This window comes from Akebia trifoliata, chromosome 11, assembly GCF_017979445.1.
Source record: "Akebia trifoliata isolate Shusen 1 chromosome 11, ASM1797944v1, whole genome shotgun sequence".
NCBI lineage: Eukaryota > Viridiplantae > Streptophyta > Magnoliopsida > Ranunculales > Lardizabalaceae > Akebia > Akebia trifoliata.
In genome coordinates, this window is record NC_141385.1 from 8,891,054 (window position 1) to 8,910,976 (window position 19,923).

The window sequence follows — 19,923 nt, forward strand, 5'->3', positions numbered from 1 at the left end:
TTTTTAAAATTTTAGAATTTCTTAAATGGGTCTTTCAACATTTCTAAGTGTTTGGATTATTTGGTTTTCTTCATAAGCTTGCCTTCATCTTATATTTCAAATTTTATATAGTTTGGATTAGTAGATTTGTTGACTTTTTATTGAAAATTTGATTATTTTTGTTAGGTTATTTCATTTTATGGGCTTTTGTTAATAGATTTTATTCCTTTGGACTGATTTTATATTATATTTTATGGTTTTTAATCATTTGAGTGACTATATTTTCTATTTTTTATATATATAAAATTTAACTTTTTATTTGTTATTTATGTGATTCATGTCTTAGGGGATCTTGCCATATTTGTTGGGATTATATGAGTAAACTAGGCAGTTTTTTGTTGCCTATGAGTAAATTTGGCAACTAAACAATATACACTTGCTTCTTGTTTGGATTATATGAGTAAACTAGGCAAAAAAAATTTATTTGAAATACTTATTCAAAGGAAAATATGATTATTTATTTATATTATAGTTTCTAGTTCTCAGAATTCATATGCATATTTTTGTTTTATGTCATAATTGTTCTTCTCTGATGGATATACTATTACTTCAAGAAATGTCATTATTATCCGCATAGACATGTTGGGTATGAGTTAAATTTATCTATCCATTATTTTAGAAATATAAAAGACGTATAGAAATTATACATGTTATCCTATCATACCATTTATCTTAAGTTTATTCATACTTCAAGAGATGGATATAAAACTTAAAAATGTAAAACTTATCCTAATGTTTAAGATCTATATCAATGCTGTAATCATGGATTTACATTGGGTCAGTTGGAAGTATATCTTAACACACATAAGAATGCTTGTTGGTTTGAAAATTGAAATCTTCTCAAAGTCTTAAATCATTATTTGTAAAATAAACTAATTAAAATATTAAGGTTTAAAATTAATTTGAGTTTATAAAATATTAATGTATCATTGCTTGTCTATTGTCATTTCCACAAGAAAACTAGATGTTGCTCAAATTAGCTTGATTAGATTTAGGAATCATGACATAAATAACATATCACTTATTATATAGGCACTTTTATAAGGTAAATCTTTACATCAAGAGTAAATAAAATTTTCAAAATTTTACTTTTTTTTTATATAGGCATTTTATAAATTATATATTGAAAGATTTGTCAACATGATGTATTTTAGAATATTTCTAATCCACTTTTGAAAATGTAGAATGTTAAAAGAAAAAATGTTTGAAAGTAATAATTCAAAATATCGTTTTCTTTATCTTTTTTAGGAAATGTATTAGTTTATCGTTATTGTCCAAAAAAATGAATTCATTAGAGTTCAAATAATTAAATATGATTATTTAGAAATTGACCTCCCAACCTGGAGGTGGTAGCTCAATGAAAATTTTGAATCCAATAAGCGGTGAGAGTCCGTAGGTTGTGAGTTCAATACCCAGTATGAACAATATTTCCTCGGGACCACCAACGAAGGCGCACCCTAGCTGACCCGGTACGTGTGATGTGCGGGCATTACAAATGCTCGGGAGAGGGACACATATGCCTTGGTTCCAACCTTGGCTCTTTCAGCCCCCCTCGAATAATGTAAGTTTGGACACCCTTGTCATTAAAAAAAGAAAAAGAAAAAAGAAATCAACCTCCCAAAAATCAAATCATAAATTTAACAATTCAAATCAAAATTTACCACCAAAATGATTGTTAACAAAATCAAAGAGGGGAAAATTAAATGAAATAAATTTACATCACGGACCTAGACTACTAGATGTTGGAGATTAGAGCCTTCAACTTGTAGCAAAAGTACCCTTTTGATATCATTATTCGTCTTTGTTGTACAAGACCAAATCATATCAATCAACCTCCTCTTATTTTACACCCTATTGGAGTTATTCTTAGACTGCATAGGAACCTCGTCATTCTCTATTATATTGATTCTATAAACATATTGTCTATTGACTATTAGAAAATTATTGGATATTATTTCAAATTTTAAAATTGATTCGGTATAACATAGGGAAAGGGATTAGGAAATCTTGATTATCAATTTAATTCATTATAAACAAAAAAAATCTAAAATTTTGAAAATACTAAAATAATTTTTTGGATTTCATGTATTCAATAAATTTTCTAAAATAAATCAAATTTTTTAATGACAAAAATCTTGGATTTTATGTTTTTAACAAAGCATGCAAATAAAAAATAAAAATTGAGTTTACTTATTCTCCTCATATCTTGTTAGCATGTAAGCAAATTGAATGCCTAGGCACAAACAACAAAATTTCTTGATCGATTCTTGAACAAAGAGTATCTATGAATAATCTCAAGATCTCGCTAACAAAACATTAAGAGAAAAACATGCACCACTCAAATCTCTCTCTTGATAAAAAATTTAATAATTTGTGTTTCCTAACCAACTTCACAAGATGGTGATAGTTATAAGACTTTAAAATTAAGATACACAAGACTTTATAAATATACATCCAATAATTCCTAATATAACAACATTAGTGAATAAGATCCAAAATATTTATCTATTATCTACATACAATTCTACTCTCCAATAAGTTCTCTAACAGGTAGAGAATCATTCCTTCAATTAATGTCAACACTGATTGAAAGAAACAATATCATGTGGATACTCGACTTGATTCAATTCAAAATCGATTAAGTATTCAGGCTCAAAATCAATACAAGAAGGGGGCTAAACCTAGTAAAAAGTGATTCGAACATAATGTGCAAAATGGATAAGTAGATCTTAAAGGTTATTCGAGTTCGTTGATTTTAAATTGAAAATTAATTGATAATATCATGAAACACATCCAAATGTGATATCGAACCATTAGACATTTGAATGATAAAAGGCCATATGAATATCATATCATCTGAGATTGACAATTAAGATGAATCTTAGGAATCAAATTTGTCTACCATACATGCACAAATCAATGGAAACCAACGAATTGAATAAAATTAAAAGAATTTTAAAACTTACGTACATGAGAGCTCCCCATTGCGTAGAGGACTTGCTATCTTTTTAAAGAAAGGAGATTTTTTTATAAATCTCAAAGTTAAGTTTTTTATTAGATCATGTTTTCTATTTTTTCTTTCCCGTGTTGTATAACTTATGTCCCACGAAAATGTATAGAATCTTAATTTGACTATCTCTATAAAAGTCTTATTATTCGGAAAATATTAGATTTTGATATTTTTAAAATTTAAAATTAATTAGATGGGACTTTCACATTTTCTTTGGCTAACATTTTAGTTTTTCATACTCTCAGTAAGATGTTGATCAACTACCCATAATCCTATCGGAAGAGTACTTTACAATTTATATGTTATTAAAAACGTAAAGTGGATAAAAAAAAGTCTTATGATAAAAATTAACCCATAAGTCTAATTACTGGAAGTCGGAAAAGGACTTTACAATTTACACGTTATTAAAAATGTGAAGTGGATAAGAAAAGTTTATTGATAAAAATAATATTTTAAATTAATTAATAATTAATTACTAAATAGGTGGCGGGAGAAAATTCAATTTTCTTTTTAAGGAGGTAGAGGATAATGGGAGAATGGTGAGTGTTTTTTTATGTCAACTTTTTAAATTACTAGGGAAGTGCACGTGTGTTGCACGTTGTAATATGTTTATTTAAATAAAGAAGTAATTCATTATTTTAAATAACAATTTTAAAATTTCAACAAGAAAAACCATATTATTCGTTATATGTGTTCGAGTCCAATGATTATGACTCATTAGGCTCCTGATAATATCTACACAGATGCAAAATAGAAAAGAACACTTCTTAGAAACAATTTTAATTGAAAATCATTTTAACGGAAAAAATAATTTTGAGAATATAATGTTTAAAAGAATAAAAAACCAGGCCTATGGTTTGAAACTATTTTACATTTTACAAGTTAAGAAATGTGAATTGTAAGTTAAAGGTTGGTTTTTGATGACTCATGTAAAAGCGCGAGATCCTAAAGACCATATTTTTCCTCACAATAAGTATCTTTGAGATATGTAGTATTAGGATCATATACTTTTTCAAGAATCATTTTCCTTGAGTCACCTAATCTTCAGAGGCAAATAATAAGAGGACTAATACAAAAATATTAATGGTTTAAAAGGCATTATAAGTGTGAAACTCACAAACGGAACGCAATAAAATATAACACAAGAAGCTACTAATATTAGAACTTAAAATAATAAGTTCTAGTTCATATCTTTTTACAGAATCTATAAAACTAGTCTAATGAAAATGTTAAAATTGTGAATAAGATAATGGACAAAACCTACAGCTTTATCTAGTATATCACATTCATAAAGACTAGAGTACATAGAATTGTGAACCCAACAAATATATAATTTAAATGGAAGCAACCAGACCTACTCATACCATCCCAAATAACTTGTTGAATTTCTACTTTGGTAACTCTTAAACATTTTTGTTCGTGCCATCACGTAACCTTGGTTTATCATACATTGAAGCAATTGTCAAAGAAGTTGTTTCTTTATAGGTTGTTTAATATAACATGATGTGAACATATCAAACACCTATTGAATTAAAAAATCAAAATTATGTAAAATTAAAGCAAACTTGTTGAATACCAAAAAAGAAAAAAAAATTATAATGTATTCAGATGATCCATAACACCTTCATTGACAAAATAACAAACAAAAAAAGAAGAAAATAATAAAGAAATTTAAGTGGGGCTGCTAGAGATCAATCTAAAATATCTATTGAATAACTAAATCAAATATGAGTAGTAAATTAATAAACAAAAAATAAGAATAGATAATTATGAATAAATAGGCAAGTTAAATTATCAAATGGTTATAATATTACATCCTATACTATCCACATTAGTTTGACATAAGACTCCGCTCGATATCATTGAAGTATTTCAAGTAAGCACAAAAGACAAGAGATAATCAAACAATCAAATAGATTATTTGATTCACTTATTTTATTTACATAGATTATAGTATATCTAATGGTATGTAACCTACAGGCTAGTAGACAAAGAGATCATTAGATTTCTGACGTTCCTTTTACAAATAATATTTAATTCTTAACATAGATCCAAACTCATTTGCTCTGAATGGACACCAACTTTAAATAGATAAATAATACTAAAAGTGAAGGATTGTAATGTACAAAATGTGTTCACATGGGTGGGTATAGATACATACACCTATAGGATAACACATTATAACAAGCTTGAAAAAGAAAAATAAAATCGACACGAGCATCAAAAGCATCGTGGAATAGAAAAATAATCTCATGTTATTATTAACTGTTGTAAAATAAATCACAATCTCAACAAACACATGCACTGTCAATCATGAAGTAAAGTTTTATTGACCATGTTAAATGTCAAGTATGTTTAGGTTATCAAAAAGTTATTGGAGAAATTGGAAGGAGTTTTATATCTCAATCCAATTTTCAACGCTAATGTAAGTACAATTACTTCGTAGCAACATATAGAGATTGGTCACTATAATGTCAGTGTGTAACATATACTCTATCCCTGAATGTCATCTGTCTTCCATTCTATTTTATGAACATGTTTAATTATTTTAGGTTATTTATATAGTGGCATATAATGCATTAGATAGTTAAACTTTTCCATTCATCGATTGGTAAGATACAGAACCACATACCTTTTCTCATTGGCCCCATCTATGACCTCAACCTTGGAAAGCAAACCAGACTTGATGAGTGATTTGAGAGATTGGATTTCTTAAATGACGAGAATGTCAATAACATTACAAATAACATAATCTCTTCCTGGATGTCTCCTAGTTTTTTTCATCCACACTCAACAACAAGTTTTCCTCTTGCAATCATCATCCCCAAGGGATTTGGGGATTGCATCACCTGTAAGAGCAGAAGGGATAATTTTTCATACCCACCCTGTGTCGTAATTTTTAATACAATCTATTTCTCCAATTCTTATTAAAAGATAATAACATCACGGACATTTGACATGAATGAGATCCCCACCATATTGTCGTGAGCAGCAACAAATTCAAGATCTACCAGATCCTTTGAAGTGAGATTTTCAAATCAAATATCACTATTAAGGACCCCTAAGTCAAATTTAGAGTCTTTAGGACCAACATGCGTGATAAATATAATAACATATGAGATATTGGTTCCTTGAATTACTTTCCAAATCTTCTCATCATCAAAAGTAATAAGTTCACTAGATTTGACTTAATAAAAAAATATGACTATAGGAAAAAGTTATTCTCGGAGCACCAACTGTGGATCCACCTAATTTATCCTCTATATTTATAGATGATTCTCATGATATAATTAACAATAATTTATGTGATCATATGTTTTCATGACATTGATATGAGTTCTACTTCATTAAAGTTCTATGACTATAATCAATTTGTCTTAGCCATAATATAAATTCTCAAAAAATAATCAACAAATATTACATACAGATTTTGCCTCCAAAAAGCATGATTATCATTCCTTAATGCATTAAAGCATTTTACCTTCCAAGGTGCAAACTGGATCCAAAATATAAATAGCCTACAAACCGAGTTCCAATAGACAGAGCATTAAATCAAAATAGAACTTGTGATGACTCTCAAAGAGCGCGATGATTATTGAATGGGTATTGAAAAAAAAAGATTTTTCAATTTTTTAGCATTATTTTTCTCCAATGTTCTGAAATTTTTTTACTATAAATCAAACATAGACATAATACACAAAAGCCTAGCAGATGTTATTTGTAGAGAAAGAAGATAAATTGAATCTAATCAAATATTTGATTAATATATGATATTAACACCACATAAAAGATATCCACCTCAAATGTAACATTTTCAAAATAATGTCTACCCTGGAATGAATTTAATTTATTTAGTGGATGTGTTTGGAGAACTTCGTGGTATCATGGGCAAGGTCAAAGGTTTGAAATCATAACACCTTCTAATACTTGCACGCAATCACTTGGATTTTTTTATTATTTATGGATTCATTAAAGACTTGATCAGTGATTGATTTTTATCATTTTGTTTGTTTTAATTTCCATGATGAATGGTGTCCATGATTGATTAAAAAAATTAAAAGAAATTGGGTTGATTTGATTCACATTTAATTAGAGATTTAATTGATCGATTAATTGACGATTAGCTTGATTTGTTTTGATCGTTAACATATTTGATTAAATTAAATGCTTAATGGATAAAAGGGCCTTGATTAATTTGATTGGTCGATTTAAGTCCTCAAGATTTCAATTCTAATATTCGATTTGGTGGGTATTATCGAGATTTTAATTTTAAGGTTCGATTTGATTAATAGATTTAGGTACTCAAGATTTTAATTTTAAACTTAGATTTGATTGGTCGATTAAGGTTAAATTTTAATATTGGCTGGTTAATTAAGGTTAAAATGTTATTTTATTAGTTGATTGAGTTTTGATTGGTTAATTATGCATTACAACATTTTCTATCTACAACGACGAATTTTTTCACCGCTAAAGGATACTTTTTTCATTGGTAAAAGCTATTGTGGCAAATAAGCAACGGAACCAAGATCCGACGTTGTTGTCTCGGTCGCTAAATATAGCAGTGGATAACTTGTTCCGCTGTTGCAGGTAATACCTTTAGCAGCAGATATAAATATCCGCTGCAATAGTTCAATTTTAAAAAATATATATAACAATTATAGCAGCGGATAGCAGCACATATTAATATTCGCTGCAATAGATCATTTAAAAAAAATAACACATATAGCGGTGGATATTAATATCCGCTACAATAGGTCACTTATATATATATATATATATATATATTACATTTAACCTATGTCCTCCAACCTGCATACATTAAAAACAAATATACAATAAACAACACCATTGCACCTGCCACTAAAATCTACCAAAAATTCAATTCAATTCGCCTAAGCTAGAGTAACAACTCGGAAGTGGCTTATGAGAAAATGATTAATACTGCTTGACTATAAACAAATTTATAATAGAAGCTGGAACACTAAGAATTCATAATCATTATTCGTATTATTTTGCACAGCTTCGGGTGCTAGTGATACTCAAAGTTTTATGAAAATATTATAGCAGTAATAATGAAAAAATAAAATTTGACTCATCATTCCAACATAAAGGAAATGACACATCAGGTAAAAGAAACTGAATAAGCATAAAATTATGAAACTTCAAATAAGTGATGCAGGTGACGAATAAGAACCTGGCATGTCAAACTAGGCAATATTATAGAGGGATAATTAATATTTATAAAAAAAATATACATTAACAAAATGAGAAATAAAAGCACATTTGATCTATGAATATTAGAACTGTACTATGAATATTAGAATTTCACCTGCCACTGATGAAATTGAACAACTGATAAGAAACCAACCTGATAACTTGTTGCACAAGTGAGAAGTTTGACAATAGCAACAATTAAATCTTCATTTCTTAGTGTTTCCTCACATAATATGTCATAAATAGAATATCTTAAATCTGAAATTTGATAAATAACTAGTTGACGATGAAATTAAATAAAAAATAGTTGGTTTAGACAACGGTATTTACACACTCAAGATGATGGAATAAGCTCAAATATGATGGCATACATGCATCTCATCTAAAACAAGGCATACATCACCAAACAAAATATGAGTGTGCATTTTCTACAATGATGCAAAGCATAGAAAGAACTTTAGCAGCACCAACTTGTATTGCCTGCATACACAATCACATATTAATAAAATCAACATTTATAACGACATGAAATATGTATTCACCCCTCATCAAAAAAAGCTTCAAAGGTTCATTGACTATCGGTTCAATACAATAGATTTTTGGATAAATTGAAATAATTCATCCGGGTTCATCACCTGTCTAGTTCTCTTCTGGAATTAGAACCAAAATACATGTGTTTTGGTTTCGAATACAACTATAAAATAAAGTTAGCAATTGAAGGAACCCTCATATTCACAATCTAACTTTGTATATTCACAACAAATTTTGCCTAATGACACAAGATCATCTAAACATTATCGACTTATTCTACTATTGATGCATCATTAATACCTTTGGCAAATTTTGACACTACAAGATCATTTATTGACTTATTTTATTATTGATACATCATTGTTACAGATTATTTGATATTCATATTTGATCACATGGAGTTGTCTAAGTGGCTGAAATTGCTTATGTGATGACCCAAATGGTTCTAAAGTGGTGAACTTTCTAAAATTTCAATTTCATTTTAAGGTATGGTACTCAAATTTATTATTTATTTTTATTATGTTTTTAGGGTTATAGTTTCAATTTTAGATTTCAACTATATATATATATATATATATATGCTTTATTACTACGATAGAACATCAAACAAAACAATTGACATAAATAAAAAGAAAGAAACTTACATTGTATTTTTCTTCCTTCAACCAGCATCAGGGGGTAAACTCTTCCTTTTACACATTGAGCAGTCTCTCCACATCCCCAATGGCACTCTCCTGTAGACACCCCATTTTCGCATCCACCTGACTTGACGATCCGTTACCCAATTGCTATGGATTCCTAATGATGAATGCAAAGAATTCGAAATCTTGTGAGAGGCCTTCTTCTGATTCCTTTTGTCTTCTAATTCCATTCTCCTCTTTCTCCTTGTCACGTAACATAGAACTACGCATGTTTAGGATCACTAAATTTTTCACTCGACTTAACAAGCACGTACGTTTAGGTTCGCTACACATTTAGATTACTTAGAGACCCGCTACATTAAGAAAATATGATTTGAACTTAGAAATAATCACATTAGAAATGAAAGAAACTTCATGCTAAAATTCACCAAATTTGATAAAATTTGATAAAATAATGAAAATAACCCTCATGAATTTTGGACGCCTGAAAAGTCTTAAAGTACCTTTATTGCACTCAAAATGGGATTTCAAGTCTAACGGGATCTAAATCGATGAAATCGGAGAAATTTATGAAAAAATTGTAAAATGACCAAAATGCCTCTTGATTTCCAACTTGCGCGTAGAGCCCTTGACTTTTAGAAAAATCGAAAGTTTTTAAATCGAAATGAAAATGAAAATTCAAACGATCAACTTGAAAATTTTAAATCAATATTCAATCTAAAATTTAATTAACTCATCAACATTTAAATCAAAATCCAATCAATCGATCAATATTTAAATTAAAATATATGGCGCCCCGTCAAATGCTAACACAAATCCCCATGTTAGATCTCGAGGTACTAGGTGGCAACTCAAAATTTCGGCATGGTCTCCTCTGTTTATGTTAGCATTCCAAGGCGTTCAATCTGCACCTAATAAACGACATACAATCCTGCATATATACCTACAAAAATATAATACTAGCGAAAGCCTACATACATCTAATAACGTACGATATATCAGAGTGCGGAAGAAGAAATTTATATACAGGATTATACATAAATTTCTCACTCTAATAAAAGTCCTAACACTCATAACAAAATCTATAATACTTTTGGTCTAACTGATACCACTAGGGGTAATAACTCTAATACTCACAAGGTAACAAATTCTGGCTGTCTATCTGACCCACTAGATGATCCTCACTCGTGCTCTATAACTGTTTCGCCAAGCTCTGAATCTGAAACTAAAAAATGAAGAAAGAAAATGTGAGTAATAATGGTTACCCAGTAAGGAAGAAGACAATTTCTGCCAATAACATCTTCTAATATGAACGCATAAGTATACTAAATCATTTTAAAATATGTAAAATTTTACAGAAGAAAATACGATTAACTGGTACATATAGCCAGGGATTAGCAACTAATCATTTTAAAACTCACATTATATCTATCAACAATACTCACTATAACATTCTCTTTTTATACAAATCTAATTTATCAAATGGAAATATTAAATGTGCATTTCATTTTATATATCAAAATAAGGCAACAGATACATAATACACAATGGTGGAGTATTGGAATTAGAGAGTTGAGATTCACGACTGGATCGCTCCCAGTCAAGACATGATGTTACAATTCTTCTCTAACTTTTAGTTCTTGATTTTGTGGCCGGTCGCTGCACTTACCACGCTTGGTTGACCATTTATCCAGTTCAGGCTGGCCGTTTGACGTGACCGTAAGCAATGGGTCTCTTTTCGATATGTCAGAACGTTCGACTACTATAGATTATTAGTGATCACTGACTAATCATCTTCTTCTATGCCTATCAGGCGTACATGTGATTCCCAAATATATAAACTATTAGTATACGACCACCTTTACATTACAAGTTCACTGGTAAAGATAGAAAGGAATAACCCAGATTCCAATTGTGACTCCACTCTCATACGCGTCCCATACCACGTATGAGCTTGGTGGTCCCTATCATACATTCTAGGATAGTACACCACTCCGAATGATATGACGCACTATCCCTACAAACATTTACAAACTCTTTAACAACTCACAAAATAGCTACATATATATATATATTTAGCAGCCCTAAAGTTTGCCAAGTTTGGTGCTAAACATTTTTCAAAATATGGGTTAGAAGCTTTGGAATGAGCTGATTTTTTGTGAGAATGATCTCTATGATGAGGAGATCATCCTCACCAAAAATCAGCATATTCCAAAACTACTAACCCCATCAAAAGTGAGTTACAAAAATTGGATGGTCCACGATTCTTCAAGTTGTAAACTAGGGTTAGAAGTTTCAAAATGAGCTGATTTTTTGTGAGGATGATCTCTTCACCGTAGAGATCATCTTTACAAAAAATCAGCCTATTCCAAAACTTCTAACCCCATCAAAAGTGATTTACAAAAATGTTTGGCACCAAACTTGACAAATTTTAGGGCTGTCGAACCGATCCCTATATATATATATATATATATATATTATTTTCATTTAAAAATAAAAGATAAATTAACAATACAAGATTGAGAATGGATATCCAATTTCCTACCATGTAACTATGGCCAGCTAGCCTAAAATAAATAATGGAACGGAAATGTAAACAGCGCCTCGCGCTAACAAAAAATAAATAAACATGTAACCAGTAACATTATCCCTGGATATCCGTTCATCAACCTACACATACACAACAATGTAAAATGCAGACATCACCCCTCGGGTGTGATTTTGACATTTTACCATTTCATACCCTTTTTCCCTTTTTTTTGAATTTTACAATTTTCAATCTCTCAAACAAAATATCCATTTTCTGATATTTATCAACTTAATATGAGTTAATTTAATATTAAATTAATTTTTTAATTATGAAATTCATTTTTATCAATAACATTGAAAAAGTACAAAACTTAAATTAAAACAGGATCCGAGCGGTGCACAGTATCCAACTAACGGAAATAACCCGTTAAAATATCCTACCCACATATAATTTGTTATAAAATACAATTAAACATATCAAATATGCAAGTTCTGGCTTGAATTTGAAATAACCAATTGAATTCTATATTTTTGAAAACTCACAAAAATCTTAAATGCAATTTTAATAAAATCCTAAATGTAATTTTCACAATCTACGATTACTAATAGAAATTGAGAGTTCCTTACAATATTTAGACGATGAAATTGAAGTACGTGCATGAAAATCAAGACGAATCAAACTTCAAGAAGGTTGATTTTTGAATCTGATCTGGTGGTTTTGAAGATCTCGATGACGTCGTTCTTTCTCCCTTCTACGGAGGAAGACGGTTTGACCCCTAAATAGACGAAATTCGAGGTCAAAATTTCGAAACTCCCATATATGTATACAGCCGATTTTTGACGATATGTGATGAAAGAGAAAATGAAACAAAGGAATCTTGGGTGAGTTTTGTAGATGTCGAGGCTACGAACTTGTTTCCCTTATGCGACGGAAGTCAACGACGAGTTATTTGCGACGAATCCGAGATTGAAAAAAAAATGAATTTATTTTTAAAAAAATGGGTTGACTGGTTTGGACGAGTTGGAGAAGATGAAGAATAAAAAAAAATTTAATTATATTTATATAAAATTTGGGACGGAATCAATATTTTACCTATTATTTTGATCGACGATAACTCGACCGTCCGGACTCTAAGAATGACGAATGAATACTCTATTTTATCTAATTTTTCATTCCGGATCTAATGGTGTGGTCAATTTCTATAAATTCCATCTCTAACAAAAATTTACATTTTTAGCCTAAGGTGACCCCTAAAATTGACGTCGTTTTCATTTTTGACGATAATTCAACTTTCTGATCTCCAAAAATGACAAATAAATAGTTTCATATTTAATAATTTTTTATTACGAATCCAATAGTATAATCAAATCTTAATAATTCTTACTTTAACAAAAAATCACTATTTTAGCCTGGTCTGACTCGGTAATTGAAGATTTTACAACTTTTATGTTTGGATTCGCATTTGAATGTGCTTACAGGCTAAAGTATGTTTTTCGGTCATTTTGAATTTAATGGTAATATCATATTCTATTAAAAATGATTAGAAACATCCTAAATTTTTATCCCTAAGTCCCACTTTTAGGATTTTCTTAAAATTTCACTATTTATTTTTCCTCGAGATACGAATCGAAAACTTGGGATTTTACAAAATACAAATCAACCAATTAACATTCGAATTAAAATCCAATCAATCAACCAACTAAAAATAAAATCAACCAATTAACATTCAGATTAAAATTCAATCAACCAATTAACATTGAAATTAAAATCCGATTGACCACTTAACATTAAATTTAAAATCTAATCAACCAATCAAATTGAATCAAAACATAATCAATCAATAAAGATCGAAAAATTAAACATAATTAACCCATCAAATTAAAATCAAACCAAAATTAAAAATTAAAAAAATCAATCAATCAAAATTATTAAAAATAAAAAGTAATCGTCAATGATTCACTAACGTGCCACGGGTTGCGAAGCATGGGATCATGGCCCCTTTCTTTCTAAACTCAAATAGAGAGAGATATTCTCTTTTTGGTTCATTTAAAGAAAGAATAAAAAATAAAACAAAAGAATAAACAAATAAAGAAAAGAAGAGAAAGTTACTAAAAAAGAGAACCTAGAAGACATCTATAAAAAGTCTATCTTTTTCTAGAAGAATAGGGGATTGACGTTCTTGAAAGCGGAGAGAGGAATCTGACATTTTTTGGACAGCAATCAAGGAAAGAATAAAGAGAAAAAAAAAACAAAGAAAAGAATAAGATAAAAGATAACAAAGAGAAAGACTCCACTTCATCTTCTCCATCCAATATCTCTCAATCACCCTTCTTCTTCATCATCTCTTCTTGACAGCGCCACACCACCCTTAACAGCCTCCATTAACAGCTCCCACACGTCCTCTAGTAGTATCCATTAACAACCCCTACATTCACTGCAGCCTTTTCTTCTTAGCCCTTTTTTTCCCATTCATCTTCTTCATTCCATAGTTGCAACGTCCCCAACCTCGCTACAATGCCCAAGCCTCGACTCTATAGAAGCCTTTACTGCAACTCCATCCCTTCTTTCCCATTCCAAAAATAGCTTCATCTCCTCTCTCAAACATCCACTATACATCACCCTCTCCTGTTCCTTTTAACTCTCTCCCAACAACATCCATCACAGACATCCCTTCAACAACACGTCCTAATAACAGTCCCATTCTCACATTCCACCATTAAAACCAGTCCCACCTTCATTCCATCTCATATTCACACTCACATTCCACCATTAAGACCATCTCTAACCTTCTGTTAACAGCTACTGTTATACAAATCATGGTCATACCTCTATTAGAGAAAGTGTCAAAAACTCATCAAAGCATCAATCTCGCGACTCTGAAAGCATAACACAGCGGCTACAACATTAAAAGGAATAATATTTCATTATTCTTGAACCTGATTTGTGAATGAGTAGAACCACTTACTTTTCTTTCTCACTAGATTCTATATTCGAAGCCGTGTAAGATAATCAATTAAATGCTTTTCTATTTGCATTGTTTTAATGAACCATGTTCAATTTATGAAGAGTTGCATTGTCTATAGGCACTTGGTAATTAGTAATGGAATATCTAAAAGTGATTCAATTGATTTTAAGATTTTCATGATGTTTTGAATTAGTTTAAGGCGAATTCTTTTTCATCCTATTGATTGTCATATTCGATTTTGATGAATCTGAAACGTCTGTCTAATATTTTGATGATTTATCCAACTTATGATATTGATTAACGCATTGGTTACGTGATTGTGGTGATTTTTTATTTGCCTTTTGATTATGTTGGAATTTCGAGTGATTTGTTATTGATAATTATCATTTAATCAATGCATAATGGCGATCATGACTGGTATCCTTTGCTTCATTCTAATGCAATTTTCTTGATCCAAATAACCTATGATTTATATCCATGGCAAATTTGACAACTTCACAAAACCATGTGATACGATAGAATTAATATCTTGATGGTTTCAGAATATTGTGATATAGATCTTTTGTAATTTCATTATTTGTGTCGTGCTTATTGGGAATACCAATTTCATTTTTATGCCATGGTTATGTATGCTAACAAATTGAGTCACTCACTATTTTGAGGTGTGCATTGAGTGAAGCATTGATATTTCCAATGATAAGTGAGTCAACTCACTATTTTGGGGAATGCATTGAGTGGAACATTGAGATTTCATGTGATAAATGAGTTGTTTTTTATGCGCATAGAAATTTCAAAATCGATTTCTAATAAGATGGGCACATTAGTCGACTCACTGATTTTTGTGTACATTGGAAGTTTAAAATCAAATATTTTTTATAAAATTGGCATGTGGGTTAACTCACTGATTTCGTTGGACATAAGGAGAGGAACAATTATTTTTACTTTTTAAAATGCCATCAATAAGTCGACTCACTGATTTGAGTGCACCTGATATTAAAATTAGTTTCTTTTTTTTCAAAATGTGACAGAATTAATTCATTAATTTTTTGGTGTCACGTAAGCATTATCAATCGTGGAATTCCACTATGCGACATTCGAAGAACTCACGTGTAAAGATAAATTTTTGAAAAAATCATAGTTTGCTAATTTTGAAGATTTGTGTAACTTTGAATTTTTCATTGATTTAGTGACTTTCCTAAAATCATGATTTTCTATTCTTGAAAATTAATATTCATAAATTGTTGATTTGGGAAATTTAATATTCACAATTTTCTATTTTGAATAATCATTTTTATAAATTTTAATTTGGGACTCATTATATTTGAAATTTTCTACTTTAGAAAGTTTATTTTTTCAAGTTTCCAACTTGGGAGCTCATCATGTATCTATAAACTTCTAATTTAGAAAATTTCAAATTTTCTAGTTTAGAAACTCCTTGAATTACCAAATTAGAAATTTCATATCCACAACTTTTCAATGTAGAAAATTTTCACAAATTCCTATTTTAGTCGATTTGAAAAATCTTTGCATATTTGGATTTGTAATTAAAATATTGCCACGCGAACTTTGGAGCATAGGATAGAATTAAGGCTTTTTTAAAATATTTCCATTTTATGCGAAATTTGAGAATCATGTAATATTTAGGAGAATATTAGTCGTAAGATTCGTTTAGCACATTCGATATAATCTGATGATGATGGGATCCTAGCTTGACTTTAGTCTCTACCCATTGACCGTAGGATAGTTTAGATCGTAGTAGAAATCGATCATCTCAATTGGGTGGTTCGATGTCTAACACCTTCTAAAACCCGTAATCTGACCCCTTACCCATTTATCTTATTTGTGGACAAACCTGATCCATTTTGGAGTTATCTTTGGTGCCTAAACCTAAATTAGGTGGTGACTCCATATTTCCTAAAAATTCTCAATTTATCAATCGAACCCCTATTCGATATTTAGTGGAAAGAGGGTCGAGGCGATTTCATCTCAACCTCAACTTCCATAATCATCACCTGAGGATGAAACATGGACATATTAGATAAATGATGTCTTTATCCTAACTATCCAGGCTTGGCGACATAAATCATGATCTGCCATTCAACTCTAATAAACTCATTTCTTATAAGTACAGTGACTATACTTTGATTTTACACTAAACTTTGATTAGTTAGAATTTAAGAAGTTTGTAAAATTTGCCAATTTAGAGTTTGGAGAATATTATCAAAATGGTGAGTACACAGATAGAAGTAGTGCCAAAAGTGAAGCCCATTCACTAATGTTCTGAAAACACAATACAATTACATAAAACAAAATAACAAATGGTGATTGACCCCTTGAGTGGCCAAGGTGTTGGCCATGCAGAAAGGTCAAACAAGCTCCCTCCCAAAAATAGGTGCTAGCATTTCCCTCCTAATGCGAATGAGACATTGAAAAGTGGACTGTCCATTTTTTGTAAACAACTTTTGACAAGGATAAAAGTCTTGGATTGAACTGATTTTTAGTGAGGATGATCTCCTCATCATAGAGATCATTTTTACCAAAAATCAGCTTAATCCATAACTTTTAGCCCACATAGGACAAAACACGTTGTAGATATATGTGTACACGGATCATAAACAATATATATATATATATTGGGGGCAGTTCATGTATGTAAAAACAATGGTTTTTCAAAATATAGGTTAAAGGTTTTGGATTGAGCTGATTTTTTGCGAGAATGGTCACTATGATGATAAGATCATCCTCACAAAAAATCAGCTCAATCTGGAACTTCTAAATCCATCAAAAGTGATTTACAAATTATTGGCAAAAAATAGACGATCCACATTCTAAATCACTTTTAATGGGGTTAAAAGTTTCAGATTGGACTGATTTTTTTTTTTCGGATGATCTTCCCATCATAGAGATCATCCTCACAAAAATCCAGCTCAATCCAAAACTTCTAACCCATATTTTGAAAATTTATTAATATAACATTGTTATTACATATGGTTTTTCATGTGTCCCTTGATCCGATCCCATATATATATATATATATATATATATATATAGAAGACGCTGTAAATAGATTAACTATGTTTATTACAAGAAGACATTGTAAATAGATGTTAAGTACATGATGGATATCCAAAAGAGATAATTTAACATTATAACATATATATCCAAAAATATCTAGAAGACGATGCTAAGTACATGATGGATAATTGGATATCCAAAAGAGATAATTTAACATTACAATATATATATATATTTATATCTGAAAATATCTAGAAGACGTTGTAAATAAATACTAAGTACATGATGGAAATCAAGTCAATGTTTCAGGGGTCAATTGAAATGTCTACATGATTTTTTGATCAAATGTCATGAGCAAGTTCTGTACAAGAAGAAAACTTACTAATGTGACATAGGATCTTGTTTATTCTTGGTTCATTTTGGGGTCATAATCGATATGGAGAGCCTTGGAAAATATCATGAACTCCATGCTCAATTAATAGAACAAGGAATTGAAACAAAATTAACAACATAAACTAAATTGAATGATGAAAATAAGATATCAATCAAGTTAATACTATAAAATTTAACTTCATTACAGAAATAAAAACCATGAACTCAAATATATATATCCTTAATGAAATAATAGCTGATAAAACACCTTTTTTGAAAGGTGGCATCTAACCTCAAACAATACTCTTAAAGAATACTTGATGAAAGGCATGGCGAACAAAATGGTACTATGAATGAAAAACTACCAAACCATCAAGGTAATATCAAATACAACCTTCATATTCTAAGAAATCAAAATCAAGATAAGTAGTTAGATAACGTCGTAAGAGTTTAATAACAAAAAATGCATTTCTGAATCATAACAAGGCACATAAATGCATTTTTAATATTACCTATTGAGTCTTGGAGCGGCATTCAATATGAAAAGTTTCTCTTATCGTCGTAAGAGTTAAATAATAAAAATGCATTTCTGAATGTGAATTTTTACAAGGTTCTAGTAGCAACTCACGAAAATGAGCTTGAATTGTAACCATGGTCAAAGCCTACAAGTAAAAGATATATCTATAGGATTAACTACATGAAGATATCTATATAAATAAGATAATAAAAGTACAATTAAAAGGATTGATGGTGAATATTACTAGAATTTTGACAAACACAAAAGTTAGACATGTATCGAGTTTACTTAAGTATCCGAGATGAAGTCACCGATGAGCGAGAAGAAGTAAGTTGAACCAATGAAGTTCATTAGAGTGTTTGCAGAGCCAGCCATATCAAAGTGTATCACAAGCATGACTACAATACCATGCACACCATGTTAACTAAGCCCATGTTCTTGAGTGCTATAAGGACATTACGCATAAGAGATTTATGAGTCACATTACGATGTTAATTAGGATAAAATGTATGAGTATCAAGGGTATCCTTACCGAGAATGAACACGGTAGCTCTAAATCTACCATGTCTTTTCTTACATTGGTTAAGAGACTTGTAGCCTGGTTCACAAGCACTATCGTTTTCCTCCTAAGTGTAAAGGATTAAAACAAAGCAATTAGTTTAATGAATGAGTAATGGAGGAAGAGATATAATTTGTAAAGAATGTAGAATTGATGGGATTATGAGGATGATATATTGAGACTTACAATGGTTAAGTGAGGGAAATGGAGGTCTGTGATTTGTGAAGAGGGTGGCCTTCGCTCCTCTATATGTTCAAAACCACCCCTTTTGCTACTACATTAAAAATTAGTATTTTTATCAAACATCCTCCTCATACACACACATACACACACACACACGCACACATGCACATATAATTTTATATAAGCCCCATGGCATATAATAGAAATAAGTTAAAATGATCTCAAACCCAGTAATTTAACATAATAAAATATGTTTTTCCTTGACTACAATGTTATTGAAGGTCATTAAGATCATAATGATTGATCCTAGTGCTTCGTGCATGCCTTAACCTCTAATTTATAGTTAA

At 30.2% G+C, this 19,923-nt stretch overlaps 1 long non-coding RNA gene across 1 annotated transcript; it reads right to left on the minus strand.

Annotated features, from left to right (window-relative positions):
* Positions 1–19,006: 19,006 nt before the first annotated feature.
* Positions 19,007–19,668, minus strand: LOC147390773 (uncharacterized). Its single transcript, XR_015182513.1, has 3 exons — positions 19,580–19,668; positions 19,367–19,460; positions 19,007–19,279 (listed from the first exon to the last, which is right to left on the minus strand). It is a non-coding gene; the product is annotated as an uncharacterized LOC147390773 (long non-coding RNA).
* Positions 19,669–19,923: the final 255 nt, after the last annotated feature.